At 37.6% G+C, this 18,815-nt stretch overlaps 1 protein-coding gene across 2 annotated transcripts in view; it reads left to right on the top strand.

Annotated features, from left to right (window-relative positions):
• SLC4A4 (solute carrier family 4 member 4) overlaps positions 1 to 18,815 on the top strand; it is a 379,308-nt gene that overhangs the window by 20,398 nt on the left and 340,095 nt on the right. The gene's annotated exons all lie outside the window — the stretch shown is intronic.

Raw genomic sequence — 18,815 nt, 5'->3', positions numbered from 1 at the left:
ACACATACATATACATACATCTTAAACAATATTAACATGGCTGACAAAGCTTACCTATTTAAAGGAAACACATATCTGTGGCAGCTAGCATGATTCAGTGGAGAGACAAGGTAATCACTGTAACTCAATTTATTCACCTGTAAAACAAAGAGCTTGAACCAAATGGCTCCTTTTAATTTAGATATTTTGTGATAAGTTGAATAATACATGTGTACTTGTGACTATGTAATAAAGTTTAAATGGGAAATAATGCAATAGAGACTTACTTAAGTGTATTTTAATTACTTGAGAATTACCATAATAAGTATCATCATAGTTTATTTCTTAAAAGTTGATTACTGCTGCGTGTGTATGTATGTGTGTGTGAGAAAGGTACTTGAGAAGTAGTTCAGAGTAAATTCCAGAATAAATTATACCTCAATTTGAAAACTAAGGACTGAAATCCTCTTCTTAAGAATAGTAAATAGGAAAAGGTCTCTATCCTACAAACAAAAGGAAAAATAAATTCATATTTTTATTGGTATAATTTTCAATTTTGAATGGTGAGTTCACTCCAAATTCATTTTACTGAAAATGGACAATAATTCCTACCACTTACGTTCAAAGCATTTCCTAAATATTGAATAATTTATTTATGGTAACTCCCTCATTGGGAGTAGAATAACATGATTCTCACTGTTTACCCAGAAACCATCATGCCAGATTATTGAAATGGATATTTTAGAGCTTGATGCAGCTAAAATTTCCAAGGTGACATGTATTAGTTTCTACTTTGCCTTTCCAAATATAGGCTTCCTGGAAATTTTTCCAGAGGTGTGGGATGCCTGGAACCTTTCTCAGTTGCAAATCATCAATATCTATATGAAAAAATGCTGCAAAATACTAATAATAAAAGAATTGAAGTATAAACCAACTCTGAGATTTTGTTTTGTACCAGCAAATTACAAAGATAATAAACGAGAAAAGAGACTTACTTAAATGTATTTTAATTACTTAAGAATTAACAAGAAAAATGATGATAGAAAGGCTGTTAAAAGGTAGGGACACTAATATTAGCTCTATGGATGGAGCAATGAATCTGGAAAACAATTTGGAATTACAAAGTATATACAAAGTAAATGCAATGTAATTTTGTTAAGGAAAAGTAGCAGTTAGGATTGGGAAAAGGGAATCAGCTTCTTGCAGAAAGGATGTGGTCCATGAGTTGAACTTGGAACAATGTACTTTAGGAAGGCCCCTTTGGTGCTATATAGAGGATAGTTTAGAATAGGTTAAAGGATTAAAATAAAGATATTGGTTCAGAGGCTACTGCAACAGTCCCAGCAAGAGGAGATCAGGACCTGGTCCAGGATGATTGTATTATGAGCAGAGAGAAGAGGCAAGACATGTTTTGAAAGCAGAAAGGGCAATGCTTTGCAACTGATTGGATTGGGGTGGGTACTTTCTCTTGATTATATGGACTTGACTTTGTATTTATCTGTTTGTATATAGTTGTTTGCATATTGTCTTCGGCCTTAAACTGTGAACTCCTTGAGATTAGAGTCTGTTTTTCCTTCCTCTCCCCCCCCCCTTTTTTTTTTTTTTTAAAAGTATCTCTAGTGCTTAACAGAGTGCCTGGCACATAGTAAATACTTAATAAATGCTTGTTGAATGACTGACCAGCTGAAAAGGAGCAGTCAAACCTGGCAGTGGAGAACCAAGAGAGATCAGTGTCATGAAAATCTTGAAAAGAGAGAAAGTTCAGAAGAAGGTGATCAACAGCATCTCATATATCAGATAGGTTAAAAAAAGATGAGGGCTGTTGAGTTTGACAATTAGAGGAGATCCTCATTCTTTCTTTGGACAAAACAATTGTATTTGATGATAAAGGGAAGAAAACAGTAAATTCCCTCATGTACCAAAATATTCATAGTAGAACATTTTGTGGCTAGGAAAATTACTGGAAAGTAAGTAAGAACACAGTCACTGGGGGATAGATGACCAAGATATGGAAAATGAATATAATGATGTATTACTGATGACAGATCTGATGAATTAAAAGAAACCCCAGGAAGATCTGATTGAACCTATGCAGAGTGAAGACAACAGAACCAGGAGAAGGGTATACAAAACAATACAAGAAAAGAAAGGGAAACAACCCCCAAATGCAGCTGAACTCAGATGAAAAACAATGACTCATGTTGGTTTCAGTGGAGAGATGATGAAACTTGCCTCCTTTCTGGGATGGGGTGGGGGGAATCTATAGGTGCCAAATGTTGCATACAACATCAAATATGGTCCCTGTGCCAATTGGCTTTGTTGAATTGTTTTTCTTTGTGAGAGGGGAGGGTTTAGTGGAGCTAGAGATACTGGGAAATGTCAATGGCATGAAAAAATAAAATATATAAATAAAACAACAAAAAAAGGGGAAAAAATCCTTGCCTTCTTCATTCTGCCATAACTTTCCCTTTCCCCTTGTACCTTTCCCTCCCACTCTCCACTTCCTGGTCTGTCTTTTGCCAAGTTGGTTGTTGAGGGTGGATTCTGCTTGAGGTAATCCTTTTCCCCAAATCCTAAGAAAATCTTGACATTAGGGAGCCTAGTAAAAAAATCTGGGAAATGACAAAACTACACACCTAGAAATCAATTTTTTCATGCACATTTCCCTAAATAAAGTAAATTATTTGATAATTTATAATTTAGTACATTAAAGTGAAAGAATAGAATAGATAATCAATCTCCTTTTCAAGAATCACTCTAGATTTAGCCTGGAGACTAAGGATAATATTAATGATCATTTACACAATGCTTTAAGATTTGCAAAGGAGGTAAGTGCTATCATCATTCTCATTTTGAGGTTGAAGAAACAGAAGCAGACAGGTTGAATGACTTACGTAGGATCAACTAGTAAGACCTAGAAAGGCTAGATTGGAACTCGATTTTTCTTGATTGCAGGTCCAGTGCCCTATATCTAATTTGCCATCTAGCTGCTTTTAATTAAGGAAAAGGGGGAAAGAAACATAAACATTTACTATGTGCAAGGTACCATGCTAAGTGCTTTACAGATAATATCTCATTCCATCCTCCTAATAGCCTTGTGTGGCTGGTTCTATTATCTCTAGTTTATGGTTAAGGAAACTAAGGTAAACTGATGTTAAGTGACTCTCCAGGAGGCCATAAGGATCAAGAGGCTGAATTTGAACTCAAAATTGAGCTAAGAGAACTTTTAACTCTATTCACTGCAGTCACTTAGAATTATGACTGTTATGTATTTTTCATATTAATATAGTTATTATTTATTATTATTTTTGAGAGGCAATTGAGGTTAAATGATTTACCTAGTGTTACACAGCTAATAAGTGTTAGGTGTCTGAGATTGAATTTGAACTCAGGTCCTTCTAATTTCAGGTTGGTGCTCTACACACTGTGCCATATAGCTGTCATTATTATTATGAATATACCTATTATGCCTATTATATGCCCAGCAGTATGGCAAATAAAAAAACAAGTTTAATACAGTGCCCATATTTTTATTAGGGTAGGAGATCTATTTTTTTCATAACATGACTTTTATAGAAATGCTTTGCATAACTTCACTTGTCGTTTCTTAATGGGGAAAAAGAGAGAATATAGAATTCAAAAGTTTTAAAAACAAATGTACAAATAATTGCTTAAAATGTAACTGGGAAAAATATTAAATAAATTTAAAATAAAACAAAAGGATTGTGCCCATAGAGACAAGACCCATTAAGTAATTAGAAAAATCAGACATCTTGTATTTTAATACTGAACTGTATAGTATAGACAACCTGACAACAAGAAAGTTGAGAATAAGCTGCTCATTGTGTGGTAGAGACCCTCTGTGTAAAAGGAAAAAGAGCAGAGGGCACCTTCAATGTGCTCTATAGAATACCTCATCTCAGTCTTTTCTTTTACAAATTGGGGAACTGAGTTCCAGAAAGAGGCTATCTGCCTAAGGCTGCAATCCAAAGATTGTTGTAGTTTGTCAATGAAGGCCTTTCAGGCGGATGTGAGATTCCCAGAAATAGTGAATTCTTTGAATCAGTCTTTACATGTGTAATATGTAGCTCATAGCAACTTTGAACTCATATGGATCCAAGTTTATATGTCAGTGATTTATAGACATTAATACTCTTTAATAATATCTAGCATTTAGATGATGTTAAGTATATGCAGGGCACTGTGCTAAGAAAACAATATTCCATAAAAAACTCTGGGAGGTAGGTGCTACTGTTAACTCTTTTTTTTTACATTTGAAGAAACTGGATAAACTGAGGTTAAATAGTTTGCCCAGGTCACTTGTCCAATTAGCAGAAGTTTGAGACTGGATTTGAACACAGGTCCTGAACTCTTAATGATCTTCCCACCTCTTGTAAACAAACACAATGACTTCTGTCTTAAATATGTGGTTTGAGCCCAGACTGAAAGGAAATATCTAAATTTGACCTGTTTTTAGCTCTCATCTAAGTGTCATTGGTGCTTTTGCCAATAACATAGTAACAAGGCATAGGACCTCCACTAAGTTTATTATACTCAACAAAGAATATTGAAAGAACTCATATCTCATTCCATAGACAATCAAGAATACTTTCTGTGGTGAGAGAACCTCTGCCATACAGAGAACCTGTAACCTCTGTGAACGTTCCAATCAGATAAATCTTGGAATTGAAGCAGAAATAAATTTCATTTGCTAGTTATAAGCCACATCTTGGGTTAGTCCAGCCTTGTCCAAGGATTTACATGGTAGCCAGTGCCTTAATTTGCCATTTTAGCCTGCTTCCTAGGTACCCCGTGCCCAGAGAAATTGGGATTGCTAGAAAGTTGGTTCTCCCAAATCCAAACCTACACAGCCCACATAACTCACAATACCAGGAAAATGCAAGGTTTGTGTTTGCTTCTTCACATTGTGGATTGAGTTTACCTTTCTCCTTGTTTCTAACTTTGACAATTTTTGGTATGAGCCAGGAATTCCCCCCTCATTACATTACTTCCATTATGAGTTGGCTCAGTAGCTCCCCATCTTCCGCCAGTTACTTCACTGCCTTTACTGCACTAACCCAATCTCAGGTATACATTTTCCCTTCTTTGGGAACGTTAAGGTTCGGAAGGTGACATAATCAGAGTTAGCATGTTTCCATGAAATTTACATGTCCCTAGCTCTTTTATTAGTCAGGACCTTACTTTAGAAGCACATAAAAGGTTTCTAATCGCCATCCCTGATGAGCCAACTGAATTCATTCAGCTCTTCCTTATCTCACAATGCAACAGTTATTGTTTCAGATGGACAGTACCTGCTGCTAAGTCTTTTTTGAGGTGAGGCAAAAAAAAAAAAGCTCCTGTATTTCTTTCTATTTCCTTTAAAGTGCCCGCCATTCCTGCTTGGGAATTACCTTGAAATTAATAGAAATTTTCATATAAAAAAGGAGCCAGCATTTGTATAGTACTTTTAGATTTGTGAGTGGCAAATTTAAAAATAGCTAGGACATAGCTAGGTGCATAGAGTGCTGAGTCTGGACTCAGGAAGGCTCATCTTTCTGAGTTCAAATCCAACCTCAGACACTTATTAACTCTGATTCTGGGCAAATCACTTAACCTGATTTGCCTCAGTTTCCTTATCTGTAAAGTGAGCTGGAAAGAAAATGGCAAAGCACTCTAGTATCTTTGCCAAGAACACCCCAAATGGAGTCACAGAGAGTCAGACATGACTGGAAGCAACTAAACAGGATAAAATACTTTAGGATTTACAAAGCACTTTGCAAATATTTCCTCATTTGATTTATATTCCTCACAATAGCTCTATGAAACAGCTGCTCTTCCTATCCCCATTTTGTAGGTGAAGTGGGACTATTGAATGAATTGTTGAGAGCCACAAAGTTAGAGGGTGAATAGGGAGTATTTGAATTCAGAATTGAATTGTTGATTTTATATAATTAAATACACACACACACACACACACACACACACACACACACACACACACACACACACACATATATGGTGTAATTACATAAAATTGAATTGCTGATGCCAAATCTGATGCTTTTTTCACTACCTCATTTAATTGCCTTCAAGAATTGAGGTTTCCTATAATACCACAATAGTTAAAAAAGTCCATGGGCCTCTTACATATAGAAATAATGAATGTCCACTTTTCCACGCCTCATCATGGAATGGAGTTCTGTGGGACCAGTTAACAGAGTATGAGCTCTGACCAAGGTGATCAATCACATGGGAAAGTCATTAAGTAGGATTCAGGCAATAGGACCTGTCATCCAAGACCTCATCCAGCCCAGCTCAGAGGGTCTCATCCCCAGGTGCATCACAGAGTGATAAATATTTTGACCGTGGTCACTTCTGAAGTTCATTTCAGACTGTCCCCGGCCATAGTTATTAGGAGTATCATCAATGGAAGGGGTCCCTACAGGGAATGAAATCATCAGTCCAGGAACTGAAGAAGTTCCACACTTGATTCAATAACTATTCTTAGAAAAGTGTGTAATTTTAATTGACAAAAGTGAATGGGGCAAATAGGGTACCTGGTAGCACAGTGCATAGAGCATCAGGCTTGGAATCAGAAAAACTCAACTTGATGAGTCTGAATCTAACCCCAGATATTTATTAGCATTGTCATCCTGGGCAAGTCACTTGATCCTGTTTACCTCAGTTTCTTCATCTGTAAGATGAGCTAGAGAAGGAAATGGCAAACCCCTCCAGAACCTTTGCCAAGAAAACCCCAAATGGGGTCATAAAGAGTCAGATGCGACTGAAATGACTGCAGAACATCAAAAAGATATAGACTGCTGGGCCTGAGCCAGGAAAATTGCAGTTCAGATGCAGTCTCAGATATTTCCCAGCTGTGTGATCCTGGGCAAGTCATTGCCTGCCTCAGTTTCCTAATCTGTAAAATGGGCATCATAATAGCACCTACTTCCTAAAATTTGTGTGAGGATCAAATGAGATAATAACTGTAAAACATCTAGCACAATACCTGGCACATTGCAAGCACTATTTAAGTGTTAGCCATTAGCCATTACATCACATTCTGTTTTAAGTTTCTAGGGAGACAGCAGGGGATCTTGTGGGGCTGGCACTCAGGAGATCTGAGTTCTGTCCTTGTTCTGATTTTACTTTTTAACATGGTGCCATCTCTCTGCATCTCAAGTCCTCCATCTATAAAAATATCTTCAATATCTACATCTGTAAAAGAAATTATAAAAAGACTATGTGATCTGGAAGGCCCTTTCCAGTAGGCTGTGAGTCTGTAGGTTTGCTATTTTGGGGAACCCTATAGTGAAAGCTTTTTTTTCTCCAAAGACAATGCAGCTTTTGCATAGTGAATAATAATTCCATAAGTTCTATGTTTGTAAATTCAGAGGGTCACTGGCTATTTGTTTAAGATGAAGCATACCTGCTTTCTTATTGCATTATTTTATCAGTTGTTAGAATAAAAAATTAACAGAAATTTCTCTGGCATCTCCTACTTTGCCTTCACTTATTATCTATGTTGTTTTCTGGAGAGATCTTTGGGCTGGGAGTTAGGAGTCTGCATCTTAAAGCAAGCTCTGCTGTTAACTGTGTGTGACATTGAAAATATTTATCTATATTAATGCCTCTGGGGGCAGCTAGGTGCATTGGGCCTGAAATCAGGAAGATTCATCTTCTTGAGTTCAAATTCAGCCTCCATCATTATTTGGGAGATCCTGGCAAGCCTCTTAACCTTATTTTTGCTTCAGTTTTTGCACGAGTTGGAGAAAGAAGTGGCAAACCAGTATTTTTGGCAAGAAAACCCCAAATGAAGAATCACACACAGCTGAAACAACTGAACAAATACTTCTAAACCAGGGCCTCTTAACCCAGGATCTGTGAACTTGATTTTAAATATTATGATCACTGTATTTTAATAAAACATTCTGTAAAAGATTCCACAGGCTTCACCAGACTTCCCATGCAATGTAGGATACAAAATGGTTGGGAATTCCTATTTTAGAAGCAGAAGCAAGAAGAGACTCTTCATGTAATATACTAATAGTATTTATTTAGGACTTTAAGGTTTGCAAAAATGCTTTATATATGTTACCTCATTTCATCTTGGGAGGTAGGTATTGTTATCTCCATTTACAGATGAGAAAACTGAGAAAGTAATTTGTATGGGGTTCCATAGCTAGTCAATGTCTAAGGTGGGATTTCAATTTAGGACTTCTAAAAAGTAATTTATGAATCACAGAAATGTGGACTCCCCACTTTTTAACTCAGATCACTTTCCTAGCCCCTGACACTACCCATAGCCATCATTATAAAATGATGGTGGAAGTGCCTGTCAGCTTTCTAAGATTGGTCAATGATCACTCATATTCTTTGTTTTATTAGAAGGAGCAGAAAAGTGTGATACTACAATCAAATCCAGTCAACCTGGTTACTTAACAATAGAGTATTCCGTTAGTACTTGCAATTCAATGCAGTTCATTTAATCTGCAATGAGATGTGAAAATTTCTTTATATTCTGATCCAAAGAAAACAATATGTAGCTGTCTCTTCTACCTTTGCCACTTTCCCCATTGTGATTTTAATATATTATGGGTCAGCATGAAAAATTAAATGGGAATTTTCTGAGAATTTTTTGGAAGCTGAAGATGATACATAAAAGCCATCAGATGATATAGAAAAAGTTTACATATTCAGAAATGCATAAAATATATCTCTAGTATTATATAATGTTAACCCAAATTTTACAATAAAATATTATAAATATCCCATAAAAGAAAAGGAAAAAAAAATCAGACTTTTTCATTGGTACAAAGGGAGGGAGGCAAAAATGTTTCTGCAGATTTTCTAGATTGTGGAGATGATGTACCTATGTGAAAGGGATTCCTAATTGCACAAATGAAGATGAGACTGTTTCACGTCTCCATGACCTGGTAGTTCAGCTGGACTGAATCATGGTGTACTTTGAAAATCCTCTGAATGGGAAATCACTCATTCTATATCAGATAGAATTTAGAACAACTCAAGTCCTCCACATTCTGGTTCCCATTTAAATTTTCAGTCTTCTTTGACATGACTCTACTTCATGCTGTCATCATTTCTACCCTAATAACCTTGTTTGTTGTTGTTGTTGTTGAGTCATTCAGTTGGTTCCAACTCTTTATGGCTTTATGGACCATAGCCGGCCAAGTCCAGGACACTGGCCATATGATGTTTCTCCTGATGTTCCTGCTTATTAATCCTTTGCCTCCAACTGAAATGACTTCATATTACTTATTATTTAATTGCTTGTACATTTGTTACATTCCCTCTATCCCCTGCAGAATATAAGCATTTAAAGGTCCAAATCGATTTCATTAATGGTTTATTTAAAAAGCAGGTGAAGCCAGTAGGAATGTTAAGGACCATAGCATCACAAAATATGAAACTGAAAGAATCCTGACAGAAAAATGACTGGCCACTAATTTGAGAGTCATTTCTAATAACTACCAGTGCACAGACCTCTAGCTTAGAGCATAATTTGGCTCTGAACAAATTTGAAGAAAAAAATAAAAATGAGACTTATTTTGAAGAAAATGCTAATATTTAAAAATGAGAAATAGAGGGGCAGCTAGGTAACACAGTGGATAGAGCACTAGCCCGGAGGAACTGAGTTCAAATTTGACTTCAGACATTTAACACTTCCTAGCTGTGGAACCCTAGGGCAAATCACTTGACCCCATTGCCCTCATCAGAAAAAAGAGAGATGAGAGAGAGAGAGAGAGAGAGAGAGAGAGAGAGAAGAAAAGAATGGAATCAAACAAGATTATTTCCCTTAGAAATTTACCAGATCTGAATAAGTCAAGCCAAAAAGACTAGAAATTTTCTTAGCTTTCAGTGCTTATGGACAGCGAGGGTTAAAGTTAGTCTAAGCAAAGCCAAAAATGTGCTTAGCTAATCATCTTTTATTTGCCTGAAAGATCATTGGGATGTACTCTCTAGAATTTTTCAGCCACTAATAACTGTCTAGCTAACTGAGATAATTTGGACATATTTAATAGAAGAGTGGACCAAACAAATTGCTGAAATCAAAATAAATTATCAAAATAAACACCAAAGGATGTCATGTAAAGATGTAGTTATCTCCTCGGCAAATTATAATCTCTATATCAGCAGAATACTGCATAAACAAACTCTTAAGAATTGAAAAAAATTATAGAAAGTATTTTGTTATTCCTGAGCAGTTCTTCTTTTGCTATAGAAAGTATCTTTTCTTTAGACAATATATACCTATTTGGGTAAACATCAGGCACCTAAGACTCAAAACTAAATGTTCTTTATTTTACACGTTTTATGTCATAAACATCATATTCCCTAATAAGAAATTTGAGACTTAGTTTTATTATGAATTGTTACTAACCATTCGTTAAGAAGGAAAAAATTTTTTTTAACTTAAATGCCTGAAGAAAGTTAACCTTTTGCAAAGAAAATTCTTGGAAGAAAGTTTAGATCTCCTTTCCTCACATCCCCAATCTCCACGTACTAGATACCAAATTTGTTAAGCACTTGCTCTGTGCCAGACACTGTACTAGTTATCAAATAAAAATGAAACAATCCCTGTCTTCAAGGAGCTTACATTCTTTTGGGAGAAACCACACATATACTCACAGGTTTTTAAAAATGTATATACCAACTAAGTACTAGGTAATTTCCAAGGGGAACCAATAGCAGATGGAGAGATGAGGAAAGATGATGTCAGAGATTGAGCTGAACTTCAAAGGAAGCTAAAGAATCTATGAATTCATGGCTTTGCATAGGACACAGCCTGAGCAAAAGTATGGAGGTGGGAGATGCAATATTATGGGCTAGGAACAAACAACAGGCTTCTTTGGTGGAATAAAGTACATGACAAGGAGAGTTATGAGAAATAAATCTAGAAGAGTAGATAGGAACCAGACTATGGAGAATTTTAAACATGAGGTGGTGAAACTTATCCTAGAAGCAAGGGGAAGACCCTGATTATTTTTTGAGAAAAAAGTCATGGGGCAGCTAGGTGGCGCAGTGGATAGAGCACTAGCCCTGAATTCAGGAGGACCCGAGTTTAAATCTGATCTCAGACACTTAAAACTTCCTATCTGTGTGACCCTGGGCAAGTCACTTAATCCCAGCCTTAAAAAAAAAGTCATAAAGTCAAGACTGTTTTAGGAATATGAAATTGTGGTTGTTCAGTCATTTTTCCATGTTTCAGAGTCATTTTGGACAAGTCACTCAACCTCTCTGAGTGCCAGAGGGACTCATTTTCCTCATCTGTAAAGTGAAAGGATTGAATTAAATGATCTCTGTAGTCCTAACATTGTGGTCTGTGCCCTGTCAGTCATCAATAACTTCGTAGCCTGTACTCTAAGAGAAACAAAGATTAGTCAAAAATAGTCCTGTCCTTAACTCCATAATCTCTTTGTAGGAAACAAGATGAATCCTGCTGTCTTTAATTCCACAAAAAAATATATTGTCTACTTGATACCTAGTAGACACCACAATAGGATGAAAAGAAAACAATGAAATCAAGTTGGATCTTAAAAAGTTTATATTCTGCAGGAAATAGAGGGAATATAACATTTACAATGCTATGGAGAAACCTCAGAGGGGCAGTAGCCTGGGCTTCGGCCTGCTATGGTCCATTGTAATGGGCCAGAACTCTGGAGAAATGTATTTGAGGGGAGGTGCTCTTACAAGGTGTTAACTCAGTGGAATTGATAAGACAATAATGATTAATAGTTCTCTAGTTCAGTATGATTGATTTAATCTTACAACAAATAATGGTTCCCTGGTGATATAATGATTGACTTATACTCAGTATGATGAATGAATTTAATTGTAATAGAGTATTTAAGAGTCAGAGTCAGACTTAGAGGAGGATTTGAAGACAGAGATCCCCTTGGTGGCTGTCCTGTCTCCTTCACTTCTCACTAAGACCAAGGCCCGTCTGAAGGTCCCCCAGAAAGCTAAGGTGAGGAGACAGACTGTAAAAAAGATAATACTTTGGACTTTATTCCTGACTATTCTCGTGGTGATTATTCTGCTGAAACCAAGGCCCATTCAGAGGACCTCCAGAAAGCTAGCCAGAACATTACAATCCATGAAGACTACATTACTCATGATGTGTAGGTAGGAAGCTTCAGTGTATTCTACAAATCTTTGATGTCTCTCTTTAAGAGATTATATCTTCTCAAAATTCTTATCTGCCTTGCATTTATTTATTTTTAGCTTAGCATAGTGCTAGGCAAATGGTAGGTGCTTAATAAATGTTTCTTGGTTGACTGATTGATTGGCTTGCCTTTTCTGCTTTGAATTTGTGCCAATATGTATGTTTCTTAAGTGAGTTCCTGCACTTGAAGGATATATGTTGTGGTTTATTTATCTATCATGACTTCTGATTATTAGTTTCTTTACCACTGGAGAGTCCCTGCCTCCTTCCCCCAATCTGGAGCAGAATCTTTTCTTTACAGAAACAACAGGTGCCAAAGTTTAGTGTCCTTATCACCAACTCCTGCTATATCTCATCTATACAGAACTACACCAGTAGTTGACTGGTGGCTGACTCTACAGAAGAAGTACTCTTTCTGCCAATCCCCTAAACACACACAAAACACAATATAACACAATACAACACACACACACACACACACACACACACGGAGCCCTATGAATTTTACTTTATTGACCTATTTTCCTTCGTTGCCTACAATGACAATATATTACCAAAAGGTGGCAGCAAACTTAAACCCTGATAAGTTTCCTTAACTCTTCAGGTTAAGAATTAATATTGTTCTTAAGAGCAAGTTTTTTTTTTTTTTTTTTTAAGTGAACTAAGCTAAAAATAGTTTATATCAGAGAAAAGACTTCATAAAGTTTTTTTTAAGCTTAAAAGGAACTATGATATTCAAACGCTTATTCTAATAATATAAGTGATTTCCTAGCTTCTAGAAATGATTAGAAGTAAAAGAGAAGAGGGAACTTTGGGGAAAGGTGGGTGTGTTGGTCCAATTTTAGGTGGCAGAGCTTATTTCTTGAAACATATGCATATACATAGATAATTTTCAACATTCACACTTGCAAAACCTTGTGTTCCAAATTTTTTTCCCTCCTTCCCCCTCTCTTAGACAGCAAAAATCCAATATATATTAAACATGTAATTATTCTATATATATTTCCACAATTATCTTTTTGCACAAGAAAAATCAGATCAAAAAGGAAAAAAAATGAGAAACGCAAACAAACTACAACAAAAAAGTGAAAATACTATGTTGTGATCCACACCCACTCCCCACAATTCTCTCTCTGGGTGCAGATGGCCCCAAATCCTAATTCTGAGAGAGATTGGTACTGCTTTTATGAAATAAAGGATCCATACATGGCCCACTGGGAAAAGAGTTAGCTTTGCAGTTAGAAGACCCATCCTTTTACTTACTATGGCCTATTTGCTCTTTAAACCCTTCCCTCCCTATGAATCTTTTGTTTCACTCAGTGTGAAAGGGCACGTGTAGCAAGATCGGTTTAAACATTTGCTCTACCTAGGATGGCAGTTGTAAAATGAGATTATGAGGCTCCCTGAAGCTTGTAAAGAGACTGAATGATTCTGTTAAAACAAGTACACTTTAAAGAAATTGTTAACTAATAAACTTTACACCACAAAAGTGATTTAGAAAATTATCAGTATTGTCAATTGAGGACTCAATGTATTGAAAAGAGAAAGTCATTCTGTACTGTGTGCTGTGTGCTATAACTTTCATGATTTTTTTTGGGAGGGAGAGGAATTAGTAAATCCTATTATTAACTTGAACCTTATGTAACTTCCAACTTAACCTGGAGGAGGAGGGGATGTAAACCATGGTAAGGGAGGAAGTGGGATGGTTATGTGGGAGTACTTGTTGGTGGAAAGAGGGGAGTAAATCCTTTACATAGAAGAACACAGGGTCATGCCCTAGTGTAGGTGTATTTTGATAGCTATATTTCAATACTATCTAGAAATTTTAAATTTAATTAATATGTCTTAAAATGATTAATTATGTCACTTTAATTTTATGAAAAATATTATTAATTTTATTTTATTTCAAGACATTCTGAAAAGGGGTTCCTAGGCTTCAGGAAAAGGGGCCAGAGACACATCACAAAGGTTAAAGCCTTTTGCCCTGGTTATAAGATACACTTTTCCCCTTCTTATGAAGTTGCCTCTGAGTACCTCAAGTTCCATAGCTCTTTTAGTTAAGCTAAAAGTAGTGAGGTTCAGATTTAGTTGGGAACCACCTTAAATAGAAGTTTCCATTTCCTTTCTCATTCTCTTCTTAAATACCTGGCTGGAAAAGCATTTAAGCATTGGCTATATAAAATTATAATCAAATACTACTACAATAAAGATAAATTAAATGTTTCAAATGGGCCACAGGAAGGGAGGGGTGGATGGAGAAGGGAAACCGAGGAGTCTAAAGGCGAGTGAGCCCAAAGACCTTCAACCTTTAACAGTAATGTGCTGGGGCAGGCTTACGTCCTGAAGCCTGGGTGCTGGTAGCCTGCCACGTGCTGACTGGCTGATTGGCAGTTGCTTGCTCCGGGTGGACCAGCTGGGGAACACGTTGGCAGTCGGCAAGGACATTTAGGGGCAGGCTCTCTTGGAGGACAGGCTACGACAAGGGTCTTACAACCAGTGGTTGATGCTGTCCCTAAATCTTTCTTGCGATGGGCATGAGTCCCCCTGATGAGCCTGTTCCGTGTTAATCTGGTCCCAGGAAAGAATCAATGGTTTTGGCAGCCGATTTAGACATGTGCTCCACTCCAATGGGTTTTCTCTCCCGGAATAACAGAGAATAAGAAAAATTCCATTTTGGGTGTGGATTTATATAGCAGGGCTATAACTTTTACTGTCACAGTCCACACTGCAAGAAGCTGATATTGGCTCAGTGTAAATTTTATAAGATAGACTAACATGACCCTTATCCCCGTGATGCCAGTGAGAGGCTTCCAAATCTATTCTGAACTCACTCTTGCTTGTGATATGAACACCCTTCAGTGAAGGAGTTCTCCCTCCCTTTCTCGTTTCCAGCAAAATGCACAAGCAGTTTGAAAGGCATGTTTCAGGAATGTTTGTGGGACGGTTTGGGTAAAGTTAACAAGACATCGAGTCAGGTTAGAAAATACGTGCCATCAATCTAAAGAGATGTTTTCAGCAGTTCTAATTACAACATTCAGGAGAATTTTAGGACCCCAAACTCTCTGGATCTAAACAATTGACATTCAAGGCATATTGGTGAAGGAAGCCGAGGATTCCTCCTCTTCTCTTGGTATAAGAGACCATGAGTGCTTAAATGAATGGTGAATGTTCATTCTCATGTTCATGAGAATATGCATATTGTGTGTGCCCAGGTTTTGTATTTTTAGTCTGTAATACTCACACTTGCAGATTGTAGCATCTTATCTCTTCTTATAGAGAAGGGACAGCTCTCAGAACATGATGTGGGGTTCACGTATGCAGCAGTCAAAAAAGAGTTGATTTTCCCTGTGTGAATTTCTGATTCCTTGCTACATATGGGAATCTAAACCATTTATCAAATAACCAAAGACTGATCTAGCAATTATTGTCAGTTTATAGTTCAGAAGAAACCCAGACGTTGATGATGGAGGTGGAGAGTGGAGAAATCTCCACGTTGGATTGCATCTCAACCTGTAAACTAGCCCTTGTCTTAAATCTCTTACAGTTCCTGGGTAACCATAGCGCATCTTTTTTTCTACCTTGCTCCTGTTGCATGAAAGATGGAGAAAACTCAGACACAGCAAATTAACCTGTGCTTTAGGGAATTATATACTCAGTATCTGACAAATCTAGATTTTGTGGAGGCCCTGGGATTGTCTCCCAGGGGGATGTTGGTTCTTGTAGGTTATTATTGAATTGAGGGGAGTGAATAGTTTTTTAGTAAACAGAGCCCTGAACTTGGAGCAAGAAAGACATGAGCTCAAGTCTGAGCTGAGCTGTGTGACTCAGGTGAGATATTTCTGTTTGCCTCAGTTTCTTCAATATAAAATGGGAGTAATAACAGCACTTACCTTTTAGTGTTGTTGTGAAAGTCAAATGAGATATTTGTAAAGTACTGAGCATAGGGTCTGGCATAGAGCAGGTGCTTGGTAAATGCTTGTTAAATCTTCACCTACAGAAGGTGGATTAAACAGCTTTGCTTGTCCAGTAAGGGGAACAATGGAAATAGATTGCCTGGAGTAATTGACAGGTCAGGGGATATTCTGTGCTTTGGACATCTGTTAAGATAATTTGATCATTGAGTTGTAATCCTTACTTGGATCTACAAACAATGTAATATCAATGAATTTTGATTCTTGAGCTGGTGGTGGTTCTTGGTAAGGCAGGACATACTGGTTATTGATTGGACTAGAGTCATCTCCTTTCATATTTTGATTCAATAAGTGTTTCTCTTCTATGGCTTCTGTGTGAGGTGCTGTTCTGGGTGGTAGACATTGAATGATAACAAATGACTGAACCTTGCCTCTCAAGAAATTTACCTTCATTTTGCTGGGAGAGTATTATATGTGCACAAATAAGTATTATACAAAGTATGTTTGATGATGTGGCCAGATGAAACATCTAGTCCAAATGTTTGAGGAAAGTTTGACAAAAGAAAACTTTTGGTGTGGGAGTACAGGAAAGGTTCAGAGTCAGTATCATGTAAGTTGGACCTTCTGGGAAGTTGTAGATTTTGGAAGATGCGGGAGGTATTACAGTCCAACCAGGGAGATGGCCTACTGCACCGAGGCTGGTCATGGCATGTCAGGTTGGGTGAATAGAGGTATAGGGCTAGAGAAGACCTCAGAAGCCAACTCATGGAGGAAATCCAGATCCAAAGAATTAAGGTTAATATCAGTGATGGGATTTGAACCCAGGGGCTCTGACTCCAGTATCAAAAAGAGCATAACTTTAGACCTTCAAAGTCATCTAGTCCAAGTCTCTCCTTTCACAGTTGATGGAACTGAGTTTTATAGAGGTAAAATGATTTGCTCATGACAGACAGTGGTGGTCCCCTGACTTCAAAGTCAATACTCTTTCATTATTTAATGCTGTTAGCCAGCTATTGGTCCAGTTTGGGTTTTTTATTTGTAGTTTGTACATAGTAAAAGGAAAAAGATAGCTCAGGTGGAGCATTTGGATGCTGGTCCCATGACTTCAGGGGGAGAAATTCTCCATATTTCTAGGGAATGGATGACAAGTTACTTAGGGAAGATAGGATGGATATATGCATATGATAGAATACAGGGAAATATCCTATTCTGGATATCCATCCACATATGTTATCTTGTATGTTCCTATTTTGTTTATATGCTGTCTTTTCCTTTTCTGTGTAAACTCCTTTAGAGCAGAGAGTAGAATGATTTAGCCTTTCTTTGTATCTGCAGCACTTAGCACAGTACCTGTCATTTAATAAGAAATTAATAAATGCTTGATGATGAATTGATTATAACAAATTTCTGTATAACAGTAGTTACTGTTATAAGCCTAAGAACAATTCAGTGGGTTTGATAGTACTCTCCAAAGTCCTAAAGTCCTTTGGGCCCTGCAGAACTCGAGGGATTTTCTCCTAACTTCACTATAAATGGTGTTCATGGAATTCTCCCTAATAAAGTTTGTACAATTAAAGAAAGGAGGCTCCTAGTATGAAAATAACTCCTAATTCGTATTGTAAACTTGGAAATGTGCTTGGCAACGGTCGGCCTAAAAATGCTGTCAAGACTTGGAAGGCTCATGAGGTCTTATTTAGCATGTGAAAATGCAGAGTAGATCCTATTATGTAACATGACAGGAGGGCAGCAGAATATGGTTCTAAAATAAAGAATCCTAGCTCCTGTGTAGGGAAGTTAAAGGACCGGCATGGGGAAACCCTGAAGTGAGAAGACAGAAGAAAGTCAATGAATGAGTGACATGTCTAAGTGACACTAGGATGGCTTGACTATTGTTGGAGCTGGGTCCCAGCTTAAGCTTTGATGTCAGACCTCTGTAAGGCCGACATGTGACTCAAAGCTTGCCACTTGACAGAAGCATATGTTTTGCTGGTATTAAGAAGCTGGCTGAAGGCTAGGCTCCCACTGTGTATTAGAGAGTCTCTCTCTCTCTCTCTCTCTCTCTCTCTCTCTCTCTCTCTCTCTCTCTCTCTCTCTCTCTCTCTCTCTCTCTGTCTTTCTCTGCCTCTTGGTTTCTCTGTTTCTGTCTCTGTCTCTGTGTGTCTCTCTCTATCTCTGTTTCTCTGTCGTTGTCTCTGTTTTCTGTGTCTCTGTCTCTCTTTATCTCTCTGTCTCCCTATCTCTGTCTGTCTCTCTCATTGTCTCTCAGTCTCTTTGTCTCTCTCTCCTCTCCCTCTCTGTCTCTTTGTCTTTCTCTGTTTCTCTCTCTCTGTCTCTGCCTTTTGGTCTCTCTGTCTGTCTCTGTCTGTTTCTGTTTTCTCTCACTCTCTGTGTGTCTCTCTCTGTCTCTGTCTCTCTCTGTCTTTGTCTCTGTTTCTGTCTCTGCCTGTCTCTCTGTCTCTTTGTCTCTGTCTCTCTTGTTGTCTCTCAGTCTCTCAGTCTCTCTGTCTCTTTGTCTCTGTCTCTCTTGTTGTCTCTCAGTCTCTCTGTCTCTGCCTCTCTCTCTCTTTCTCTGTGTCTCTCTTTTTGTCTCTGTCTCCCTCTGTCTCTTTCGCTGTGTCTCTGTGTCTCTGCGTCTCTGTTTCGCTGTGTCTCTGTGTCTCTGCGTCTCTGCCTCTCTGCCTGTGGGTGGGTGTGCACAGGGGGCGTGTGTGAGTGTATACATTTGTGCAGCAGGTACC

The sequence above is a fragment of the Sminthopsis crassicaudata genome, chromosome 6, assembly GCF_048593235.1.
Source record: "Sminthopsis crassicaudata isolate SCR6 chromosome 6, ASM4859323v1, whole genome shotgun sequence".
Taxonomy (NCBI): domain Eukaryota; kingdom Metazoa; phylum Chordata; class Mammalia; order Dasyuromorphia; family Dasyuridae; genus Sminthopsis; species Sminthopsis crassicaudata.
This window is presented reverse-complemented; position numbering and strand designations above follow the sequence as displayed.